Source organism: Notothenia rossii (genome assembly GCF_949606895.1).
Source record: "Notothenia rossii genome assembly, chromosome: 11".
NCBI classification, from domain to species: Eukaryota; Metazoa; Chordata; class Actinopteri; order Perciformes; family Nototheniidae; genus Notothenia; species Notothenia rossii.
The window spans coordinates 14,039,169-14,051,337 of NC_136910.1; positions in this window are offsets into that span (position 1 = coordinate 14,039,169).

The window sequence follows — 12,169 nt, forward strand, 5'->3', positions numbered from 1 at the left end:
TGCAATACTCAATAGAACGAATAAACCGCGTCACACGTCGAGTAAGCTGAGCTCTCAAAGAGTCATCAGACGGGAAACTGGAGAGTTTTTTTCCCACTTGAAATACACTTTTGATTTATGAGGGCCTGCTTGTGTTTGTAGCTGCTTCTTATGGAAAAGCTTTTTCTTGAAGAGGTCCTGTCTCTGGAGAAAGCCAATAGAGCACGATCCTGGACAGGATGCTATACATCAGTGTGCTAGGCAGGGTCACCCCCCATTTTCCCATAGCAGTACACATATGACAGTTTCACATACATGTATATCTGCTTAAGGGTGCAACACAATATCATGTAACAACAGGACATTTAGAAATAATACATGCATGCAGGCTGAAAGAAAAACACAGGTTCAAAGACAACTGGTGGATTCATGTATTAGTTGATTAAAAGCTTCTTTACAAATAAATTGGAGATTTTCAGTAATTTTTAAAAACATTTTCTAGCAATTCTTCAACTTTTTTCTTTGGATTCTGCTTTTCCAAACGTTGGACCAAACAACAATATTAAAGATGTTGCCTCATAAATTGTGAAACACTTTCTTTGAAAGATTTCATTATGCAACATTAATCAAGAAAATATGTTTTAGATTTATTGAAAGTAAAACATAATCCTTAGATCCAGCCCTAGATGACAGAATATTAACACACAGTTCAAATTGATTACTAGTTTATATTCAAGATGTAAACCTAATTTTCACCATTTGCTCAGCTCAATGTCAACAAGGGAATTGGAATTCTATGAACTTTATCAAACACAAATGCTAACTATGTGTTGGTTATAGCACCTCAAAGGTTGAAACATTTGAAGAATTCGTGAAGAAATCGTGATTACACTAAATGATCAATGGCATAGTTGCAATATTAATCGCAAGTAAGTGCATCCTTTTTCAATGTCTCGTACACACCTTCACCCCTACTGTATACATCTTCAGCTTTTATTGTGCTTCATCATGAAGAAGTGAAGAGGCTTTGTTGTTAAAGCACTGCACAGAAACCCAAGGCCCCCCACTCAATAATGTATCTATACAGACTAATGCATTTTACTAGCTTTAGAACCTCAGTGAATAGACACGCTCTAATTGTCATCGTTTAAGCCTTGAAGATCACTCTCTCTTTAAAGACTTTAATTGTGTTTGTTGAAAGCATTTCAGGAAAAAGGAACATTTGAGTTTCCAATGTACAGATAGTACAGCCTGTACTCAGTATGAGAGTTTCAATGGATGTTTAACTTGTTAATGATAATGTCTTACTTCACACATATTATTGAAAAGGCTCCAGCAACATTTTCAATGCCCCTTAGCTGTTACCTTGGTTACAAATACATTTATTTTCTGTAAGTGTCACATGTTTTCATATATATCTGTTATTGCCATATCCTACAATAGTTGGCATTGGCAGGATAATGTAATTCCCAATGTTTGGTTATTCCCAGAATATATTAGAGAAACATGTTTTCACAGGAAATGTTCACATATCCTTAAACCTTTAAACCAGGCTAAGATAAGCCATAAAATGAGAAAAACACTATTTAAGTGGACTAGAAAATCCCAGTGTCTTCCTGAGGAAAATGTTAAACATGCCAAACGCCAGGAAACTAACCTCATTGGTTTGGGACTGAACGTTTTGATGAGCCGCTAAAGGAATTCAAATTGCAACGAGACCCAAACGCCAACTGAAAGATAGCTGGAGGTAAACAGAAGTGCCTATTATTTGCTCCTGTTTGCGTTCTGTGGTGATTAAATTCGATTTGTATTATGGCACGGTCATGTAACTAAACTGTGGACTCTTAGAGGGTTATAATAAAGTAATTATTACAGAGTGTTGAAAACCTGTCTGTCAATTCTGTATTATTTTCAGCAAGTATTTCTTTGCTCGTTTGTCGGGCTGTGCTGTTGGTCGAGTCGCCACAGATGCAGCTTGAGGAATATATTTTTGGTGATGTTTATATTTGAAGTGAGGGAGACCACATCGATGCTTTTGAAGTGAAGCCGAGTTTTGAATTCTGCACTGCGTTGCTGTGTGCCAGAGCGTGGATGCACGTTATGTTTTCATTCAGCTCACTTCAAATGTTGTGCTCTGTGTTTCAGGGTGCGCTCCACGGGGGGTTCACATTTCCTCTGCTTCATATGAAACCGATTGATGGTGCATCCGGTTTTGATATCCTCACCTTTGTACTGTATCCTCCTTTCCTGCTGGTGGGATTCATGCATACTCTTCTGGTACAGTTTTAGCTTCAAAGTTGCGTTTTCATCTTGCTATAGTTGTGTTCCCTGACAGAACAGAATAAGGAGTAAATGAGGAATGTTTTCAGCGGCAAAGCAGTGGCTTAACTGTGTGGCTATTTCCGCCAATCAATATCCATTTCCATGCAAATAAGTGTGATTTAAAGCGGATTTCACAAGCACAAGACCTCCTTAGTCTTCTGGTCACAGATCAAACATAGATAATTGGTTTAACGCAGAAGATTTGCACAAAGCATTGTGGGTTTTACAGCAGCATGATGACTGCTCGGCCTCCACATTTAACCATGGAGCAATTACCTTTGTTCTGGGTTAACATATGCAGGGTGCCTCTCTGAACAGAGATACCCCAGAAGAGTGGCGAACAGCAACCATTTCATCAAATCTATTTAGTTCTGCTAAGATATTTTAAAGAGTATAAGGTGATAAAGCCCCACGACATTTTCAGGGAAAATGCAATAGGCAGATTGATCATGAAGAGACTTCCACTATAGGTCTGTGTTGACTTAGAGCACAGTGAGCCATTACATCTCTAGATAATAAGTCAACTGAAAGCATGGTCCTGAAGGCATTAAATTGTGTTAATAAAGTAAAGAAGTTAATTAACTACAAAATAAAATATATATACAATGATAGTTTCAATATATGAGCTGATAAAAAACATTTGAGCTTTTAAGTAGTGTTCAGTTTCATTACCATGTAATGGATTTATTGAGTGTTTATGTCATAAATTGAGTGGACATTTTAAAGTTTTTTTCCCAACTAAAAGTAGTAATAAAAGTAAAATATTTACATTTTATAAAACTGGAATCCTTTTGACTTTTTCCAAAGAAATTGCTCAAACAAAATACATTAATTATCAAAATTGTTGGCGATATATTTGACAGTTGACAACTAATCGATTAATCATTGCAGCTCTCTGAAACCAAGAACACATAACCTTTACATTTGGTATTTGAATCAAATATGCCGTGACAAATGAGAAATGACTTTGGTCAGCAGGGTGACGGACAGTAATGCATTCATGGAGCCGTGCACTGTAACTTCAGACTATAAACAGACAGTAAATGCAGCCATTCATAATCTTACAAGGGCCAAAATCAACCTCTGTGCAACAGATCAAGTGATCAAATTACATTAGAAATACATTTTGCTGGACTTAAGTTATGAGGCCTGTCAAATGTTGATCTATTGAATTAGAAGGACACACAGCTCTATGTTTCACTCAGAATTCCTGCTGAATTGTAGAACTATTTGGAAGTGTCTGTGCTTCTCCTTGGTTGTTGAAATGGAAAAGTTGGGTATTGTGTTACTGGGCTCCACTCCACTGGTTTGCAGTGGGAACACAGGTGAGTGAATGTGCAACGGAGCAGAGGCTGAGGCAAAATGGCTGTGAGGCTGATGGTGGTTGAGATTAATTGAATGGCGGGTATCCAGGTAGCTGTCCGCCCCACTGTGTGGCTGCTTGTCTGGGTTCCCAAGCTGCAATCTGTCTGTCAAAGAGCAAGAGACAGCTGCCCCATCCAGGTGCCAACCTGTGTTCCTCTGCCAAGGGGGTGACTTCACATCCTCCAATAACACTGAGTCCCATTCACTCACAACTGGGAGAATATATTAAGCAGGAGGGAGGGGGGGACCGGGCAACTGTTGAGAAAAAAACAAGGGGAAAGAAATGTGCAGTGGACACAGTTTTCATAACAAAATATTGGCAGAAATACGTATTGTGCTCACTTGAACCTGTAAACTGGAAACAAATTGGATAGGCAAGAGTCTACCGAAGATGAGTTAACAAGAGTAGGTCCAATGATGTCAATAATGTTCCAGGCAATTTTGCTACCATTTGATTAATAACTTAGGACGAAATAGTGAAAAATGAATGTCACAAATGCCCAGACCCTAAGAATACATCTAAAAAAATATGACATTTGATCAAAGTTCAGGGATATTTGGAAATACTTACTTGATAAAAATCTATTATAGTACTTTTTACTCAGTTCATCTTTTAAATGGTTAATCAATAAGGTTGTCTTGTTATTTGCGAAAACCTTAATTGTCCTCATCATTTCAGGACCAGCAAAAAGACATTGCCAAGTATATGTTGCACGCTAATACATCATGTCCATTGAGATCCCTTTTTTTGGGTCGAAATGCAAAATCACGTCAGGGACAATGACCGTTGACAGATGTGCCTCCCCCGGGGATGATAATTAAAAACCAGTTCGAATTGGAAACCGCCGCAGGGGGTTACTTGGGCTTCTCATCATCACAAACGACTTGTCACATTTGATTCTGACGTTTTGGCTCATTTCAAATCAGAGCGTGTATTGTAGAGATAAGATGTATATTAATATAGAACTGGCTGCAACCCTCAGATAAATGTTCCCATACTGAACAAACATACACACACACACACACACACACACACACACACACGCACACACACACACACACACCTCGTCTCTGCTGAGCATTATTATGATGGCTTGCTGTTTCACACTCATTCAGGTGTTGCAGCACCACACAGTCTGCTGACTGGAACAGACATGGGCACATGTCCAAGGTCATTACTCCTCCCCAAGCTGCTGTTTCCAAAACACACGGTCTCGCACACTTCCTGCTCTGATTCAAGGTTTTTCCATGATATCCCTGTACTTATTTTTGGTATTTACACAATTGACAAAAAATATCACACACAAGTAATTCTTAATGTACAAAACATAATTAACATTTACATCTGTTCACACTGCATACATAAATATATGTATTACATATATTTATGTATGCAGTGTGAACAGAGTCAAAACATTTTACATTTTTCAGAAATGTGCTGATATGCTAACTGTTAAGGAACTTTCTGTAGCAAGAACTCGGAACACTGTAGAGCTCGAACTGATGTCAGACACTGAAGATATATTATAAGTTATGCCTGAAGAATTAATAACAGCTTCAATTTGGAAGCTCTCTCATGCAATCCCAAGTATTGATCTTGTTCTGGACAAAACTATTCTCAAAGAGAGATGTGGCAGCCAAGGTCACATGCCTGAACAGTGACGGTGGGAGAGAGTGATAAACTGGTTAGAGCCGACGCCTTGGTAAATGTTTCCTCAACACTCCCTTATACTGTGCTAACTGCTGGATCTATTTCACAGATAGGCCAGAGAGTTGGGCTAGCTCCCAGTCTCCATGCTAAGCTAACGCCTCCACTCCTGTTTCTAGCTTCATTTTTAGCACAGATATGAGGGTGGTATCAATCTCAATCTCTGAAAGAAAGCAAATAATCATTCTCCCAAACAGTTAAGCTATTACTTCACTATCGTGATTCAGCTTTCAGCTCAACAATGCATCGCAATCTCACAACCAATCCGCTATCAGTCTGATGACGATTTAGCTCTGGAAGGCACAGACAGTTTTGTTGGGGTTCCAGTGTAGCCTGAAACACTTCTGATAATGTTGTCATGTTTCCTTCAGATTCTGCTTTCCTAACTGTTTACAGAGATGAAATGCATAAAAAAACTTTGTTTTCTCAAATATTGTTACATCCCGATTATTGATCTTCCCCTTTTATTTATCCGTCTTTGTTTCATCCTTTTGTCATTTTCCAAACTCTTGTAATACGTAGGCGAAGACAAACTGATTTTGCCGCTCATTTTCTTTTCATAGCTTTGAGCCGAGAGAGTCCTTTCAACCAATTAGCGCAGACAGCAACAGCCTCCAACATGAGCTGGGAGGAGGGCATGTAAAAAAGATTTACAGCTTTAAGAGCCAAATCCTCCCTCACGTCTTATCTCATCCCCCGGGGTTTTGGCCACCATACAGTGTAGCCAAAGGCTTTATTGCTGGATAATGGCCGGTCCGAGCAGCTTTCATGGGGGAACAGTGGGATGATGCCTGCTGTGTCTGACTGTGAGAAACTGGGGCATAAAGTTCAAAGTGGGCTCAGCTCTGTCCCACAAAAGCTGGCCTAAACTCCCCACAACTGCCTCACATTTTCCATGCAAGAGTGACTCAGTTTTCATTAAAGCTGTTTGCCAGCACTTCGGTGATTCGAAGCGGGGTCATTATTCTTCTACCGATATTACTTGAATTAAATCGGATGAATTGCACTATAAACCAAAAACATATCTGTTACTTGTCCTGCGCCGCTACCCTCTTTGTTTTCTGCTGTTTATAACTTAACATGGGTTTCGATTTCATTTCCGCCGTGTGCTCAACGGTCTATCTGTCTGAGATTTTTATCCTGACGCTTATACAGTAGCTGTTGCTGGGGAGTAATTCATTTTTGTTTACAAGTACAGAGGGGACGCTGTAAATTAACCTGCAACCAAAACTGCAGTTGTAAAAGATAATCAGATACGCAGTCACATCACACAGTCTGCAGGAGTAATTTCCTACATTTTGTTTAGAAGAAGTAACAGAGATATAGTACAAGCATGTGCCATTCTGCATCCAGGGAAACCTTGAAAGGTAAATAAATAATGCTTTAATTAGTTAAGCTGTCCAAGCATACATCCTTAATGGGTTGCAAAGGCAAAATGCAAGCAAACTGACAAAAAGTTAAGGTTTTTAATTGGTTTATTTAATTATAATTGTAATATTAGCATGACGCGCAATGGTACTCCGTGTTATTTGTGCATTAAATAACTATTACTCTGATTGTTTGTCGACACAGAGCACTTATTAAATGTAAAACAAGTTGAGAGAAAGAAAACTTCTGCATACTTTTTCTTCTCTTAGCTTTGTGACTCGTACCCAATACAATGGAGAAAAGTGTCATGTCATAGGATCATTTTTATTCCCGACATTCCTGAAATGTTGGCTAATGCCTTCTTCAAGGATCAGTGATTATTACAATACAAGCTACTTGAAATAACATCACTTGCAGCTGTTTAAATAACCACAAGATTGTATCACAGCATGTCAAATGTTAAACATGTATTTAAACTGCAACTTTCACACTGGAAATGCAGCTCAAAGTCCTTTACATTTTGATAAAAGAACTGCATTTGAAAAGAAACAGCAGTGAGAGGACCCTTGAACAAAACAGCAAGTACTTTATAAGACTGCAACTTTTATTTTTACCACCTGGATTTGACACTTCAAACAGAGGGTATTGGTTTTCAGGAAAGTTGCTTTCTTTTTAGGAATTTATAAGCTGTTGGTGAGGCAACTATAAGTAATTACACACAGTTTGATGGCTTTCATTCCTTGATGGAGAACATCAGAGTGTGGGATCGATGAGCATTTTCCGCTGTGCTGCATTTGCCCGTTATGGTGTGTTAATGGAAATATGATCTCAAACGTACAGGACCACATAGAAACCTGTGAGAGACTTTCTTGCCTGGCAGTGCGATTTATACTAGAAGATGTGTATTTGAAAAAAAGTGTTTTTAATGTGGAAAGTATGAAGGCCACACTGCAGTGGAAACGGCTCTCTGGTCAGCTCTGATGCCCTCTTAGGTCGCCATGGTTTTTATTTAGCAGTGGGTACAGAATGTTTCCGAACATCCAAGCAAAGTTTGCTGCTTTAAAGGTCAGTGTTGTGTTTTGCAGCTGTAACGGCAGCTGTGCACTTCAGAAATGTCGAAAAACAAAATAGTTGGATATGCCATATGAAGCAGTAAAGGAGGAGACACATTGTTGGATCAAAATACTCCAGCACTGGGGATGGAAAACATCAGCACAGCTTTGGAAATATGTACTGAGGAGTTGTCAGCTGTCACATACACAGGATTTTAAAATGTTATGGTGGCAGAGTTTAGGGACGCCGATGATTGATCTGGCATCAACCATTGTTGGCCAACATTAAGTAAAAATATGTAATCTGGAGATGGCATTAATGCTTTCTAGTTATTAGCAATTACTGCTAACAGCTAACACAAAAAGAGATGACATTAGTTTACATTATCATGCAATCAAGCTTATTTCACACTTCATCAACACTCTAATGACGTGTTAAAATGTAATCCTAAGGAATGTGGTTATAGAGAGGAAATTGAATAAGCAACAAACAACAAATAATCATTTGCCGATATTTCTCACCAACCATTGGCTATCAGTATTAGTACAAAAAGGTGATTGGTGCATCTCTTGAAAATATCCTTATCTCCTTGCCAATATATCTTAATTGTTACATTTCTACATGCTTTGAAAGAAGTGAATGCTTTAATACGTCCACTAAGGATTGCTTGTGAGGCATGCAAGCACCTAAAGGATGTTCAAGTTTGTTTACTTGACTTCGTCTTCACTTGATCTATATGAAGTAATCAGCCAAAGGAATCTTTATCAAAGTCAAAGTTTGAGAAAATGGACTAAAGCTATACCAAAGAGGATCAAAAGAAGCTTTCATAAAGCCTCAGGTAAGTATCTGCATAGAGCTGATAAACAGCCAGATTGTGTTACACTTGCAACCTCTGCTCATGAATATTCATGAGGATGCATTCCTAATTGCGGTTAATCCCATGGGTTCCATTTATAGCTAAATATCACACTTGGGAATGCTCATCTTGTAACTTTTAAAAAGCTATCATCTATCAACGTTGCACTCCTCACCTGAAATCCTTTTTCAAACCAATTTCTTTGATTAATGATGCAGCTGAAATGTTCTCATTGCGTTTTTAGTTTTTAAAGCCAGAGAATTTTAATCAATAGCCCAAGCCCGTATTTCTTATTCTTTAGATGTTGGCTCTCAGCTTCAAAGAACACAAGATGCCTCTCAGCACTGTTTTTTGGTAACCTGGTTAGTCATGTTGCATTACATTCTTATACATGCCTCAAAAACAAAGAAAAAAGGTTTACATGTATACCTGGCAGCACGCTTTGCTGGTGCAGAAGACTGAAGAACAAACATTTCCATTTGACCTGTCTTAATACACATTTTATTTGTATTGAACAATGCAGTTGTTTAGCTTGGCTGTAGGGAAAATGTTGCCTTATTGAAAAAGAGAAACTGTGACAAAGGCTTATGGAAATATGTTTGGTCCATACCTTGATAGAGATTATATGATATACACCTCACCCATTAAAATACCAAGCAGATCTTCTTATAGCTCTGTTTTGGTCTCTTCCGCCTCCTGAGGCTAATAAGCTCTAGCGAAATGCTCAATTTATTTCAACAGCTAGACAGGTAAAGTGGGTTCGTTTTTAGAGCTTCTCCACTGAGAACATTTGCCTGCAAAGTTGGAAAGCAATAACATTGTGGGAGTATTTGAATCAACACTTAAAAACTTGTAAAACGTGTAATTTTCTGTCTTTGTTCTACATACATCTTCTAATTTAATATTGTTTTTAACAGCTGACATATCTTTTTCATAGCCTCAGACTGTAACTCCGCCTGAGCTCGGGGCTCCATTCGAGCATTTCATTTTTGTACTGAAGATGACAAAAGGTGCTCCTGTAAAGCCCTTCCAACATGGCCGCCCCTCACACGCCTACAGCAGAAACAGGCACGTTCTATTATTGGAGGCAGACACTCAAGAGAGACCTCCACCTCACACATGATTGTTTTTCAGCCCAGGAGGCTAGATAGAGGCATTATGGGCTGGATCCCTCTGGGAAGCACCACAGAGCTTCACGGCTGCTATGGCTCCTCCGGCTACCTTAAAAATTATATTGATTTTTCTTTTCAAGCAAGCCTAGAAGCAAATCATTGTCTTTATAACCCAAAGTAAACCGGGCACTGTGGATCTTCTCCCTCCACTGAACACCTGCCTATTTGATTGAAATTGTGACTTGTTGAAACAATAGCAAATCGCTTTTTGAGAGGATATCTCCACAGAGACGGTATCAGATATGAACAGGATTATATCACTTTATTGGACTTATTTTACACAAATGCGTACTGTGACTCAGTTTAAGCTTATGGTATTAAAAAACATTTACACGGATAAATGTGTGACAGTTTCTCATTCAGTCTAATGCCCACATCAGCATTTAACAGCAACTTGTAATCAGGTATTCATTATATAAAGCTGCATAAAAGCATTACATTTGACTGCTTTCTCTCTGAAATGAATACTAAACTATTTCATGCACAAAATGGAATGGAGATATCCAGCAGCTTAGCATACAGCTGCAAAAAATTACAGTTTACCAACTCTGAATTTAAATGTGCAGTTTAACCTCCATTTGCATGTTTCCTCTTTCTGTTGGCAATTTGAGAAGCCGCATCAGCTCGGTACCAGTGAGGTTATTAAAAGCACCAGGGATCTCAAAAGTCTGCGCGCTGGTATAGAGTTGGCACAGGGTCATCTATTTATTGCGGTCATTTGCATCAAACCATAAGCACTTTGCGAATGAGTCAGGAATTTCTATGTAGGTTTGATGCTAATGTGAGAAGAAGAAACTCCTATTGAGGAAATATTTTAACCCAACGACTTAATGGAGGACATTAAAGTATAAAATGATTAGATGGTTAATCAAAGTTTAGTCATCATTGGTAGTACTTCTTAATCTGTTGAAATTGTGTTGTAAATAAAAAGGCAATACATTGTTATGGAGGGAGCAAGTCAAGTTAAAAGCCCTGATTATGTATCACTATATCCTCCTTCAATGGTTCTTATGAAGTTGAATGTATATTGTTATTTTTTGTGCGTATATGCAAATGTCCAGCAACATGAGTGATCAGTGCGTCTGCAATCCCAAAAAAGATGCAAGGAAGCTATTGAGTTGCATTATGGGATACATTGGATTCAGCGTTTTTACAGATTGACCCAAACTAGCATAAATTAAAGTCAAGATATCCAATGATTTTCAAATGCTACTATTGTACAATTTGAAATCTATGGAGTACCACTTTAAAATGATTTTAGGCAAAATAAATGAAAACATTTTTATTTATTTATTGTGGCCTGTTTGTGGGATGAGCATTTTGAAGATGTCATCTTGTAGGAAATTGTGATGACAAAAAGTTGTATGTATTTGAAAATAAAGCTATAAAACAAAATATATCCACTTAATTATCATTTATTTGCAGAAAGCCCCTTAAAAAAGGGTTTTGCTTTTCCCTTTTTTTTATCACCTTAACTCAATGAAAGTGTTACAGTTGGTTTTTACATGGGTTATTCTCTGGTATATTTATTCATGTTCATGATATTTCCTGTGACAATGATCCCTGCTGAAAGTCACCTCTGCTGTCACTGCTCTCTTTCCCTGTGCCGGTATGTACACCTGGGACCGCGGCCGATGTGCGGCTCAACAATGTGCAAACATGAAAAGGCACATCAGGGTAATTGGTGCTCTCCCAGCAGGCGTTGCTCAGCATAATCAGCATCTCGGCGCTTCACAGGGGCAGATATTCAGGTCCTAAGCGATGTAAGAAAAGAAGGATGGGGTGGGGGAGGCAATCAGAGTGCTGGCTTCACTGTCAGCGGCATAGTGAACAAGCCAAGAACATTCTGGGAGCTTGTTCCAGCTGGCTAGATATTAGTCGCTGTCTGAAAAGTCCCCTCACACACAGGGGTCACGGAGCCCGGACCACCATGTCACTCTGAGCCCCCAAAAACTATTCGCCCTCTCTGCTCCCAATATCTGAATTACCTCCTACTTATGGTTGGTGGAAAACGATTTCAGACTGAATTTTCACGTTTACCAGTTGAGGCGTTCTGCAGCTGGTTTAAGGTTATTGCTGAGAGTATGAAGCAGGTGCTGGATCAACTCTGCAGTTGTCGAAGCCATGCTTAGACTGCTATAGACTTTTGATTTAGGCGCGGATCAGTGGACTGGAGTGGATTGTCAAGACAATTGCCACCACATGGATTGATTACATTTCTTTGTCCAGTAGTGGAAAATCTGGCCGTGATATGTATCCATAATACAAAGAGACGGCATATCCAAACAGGCTCTATGGAATTCAGTCTAAATATAGTGTTGATACGCTCCGATGTTTACGACACTG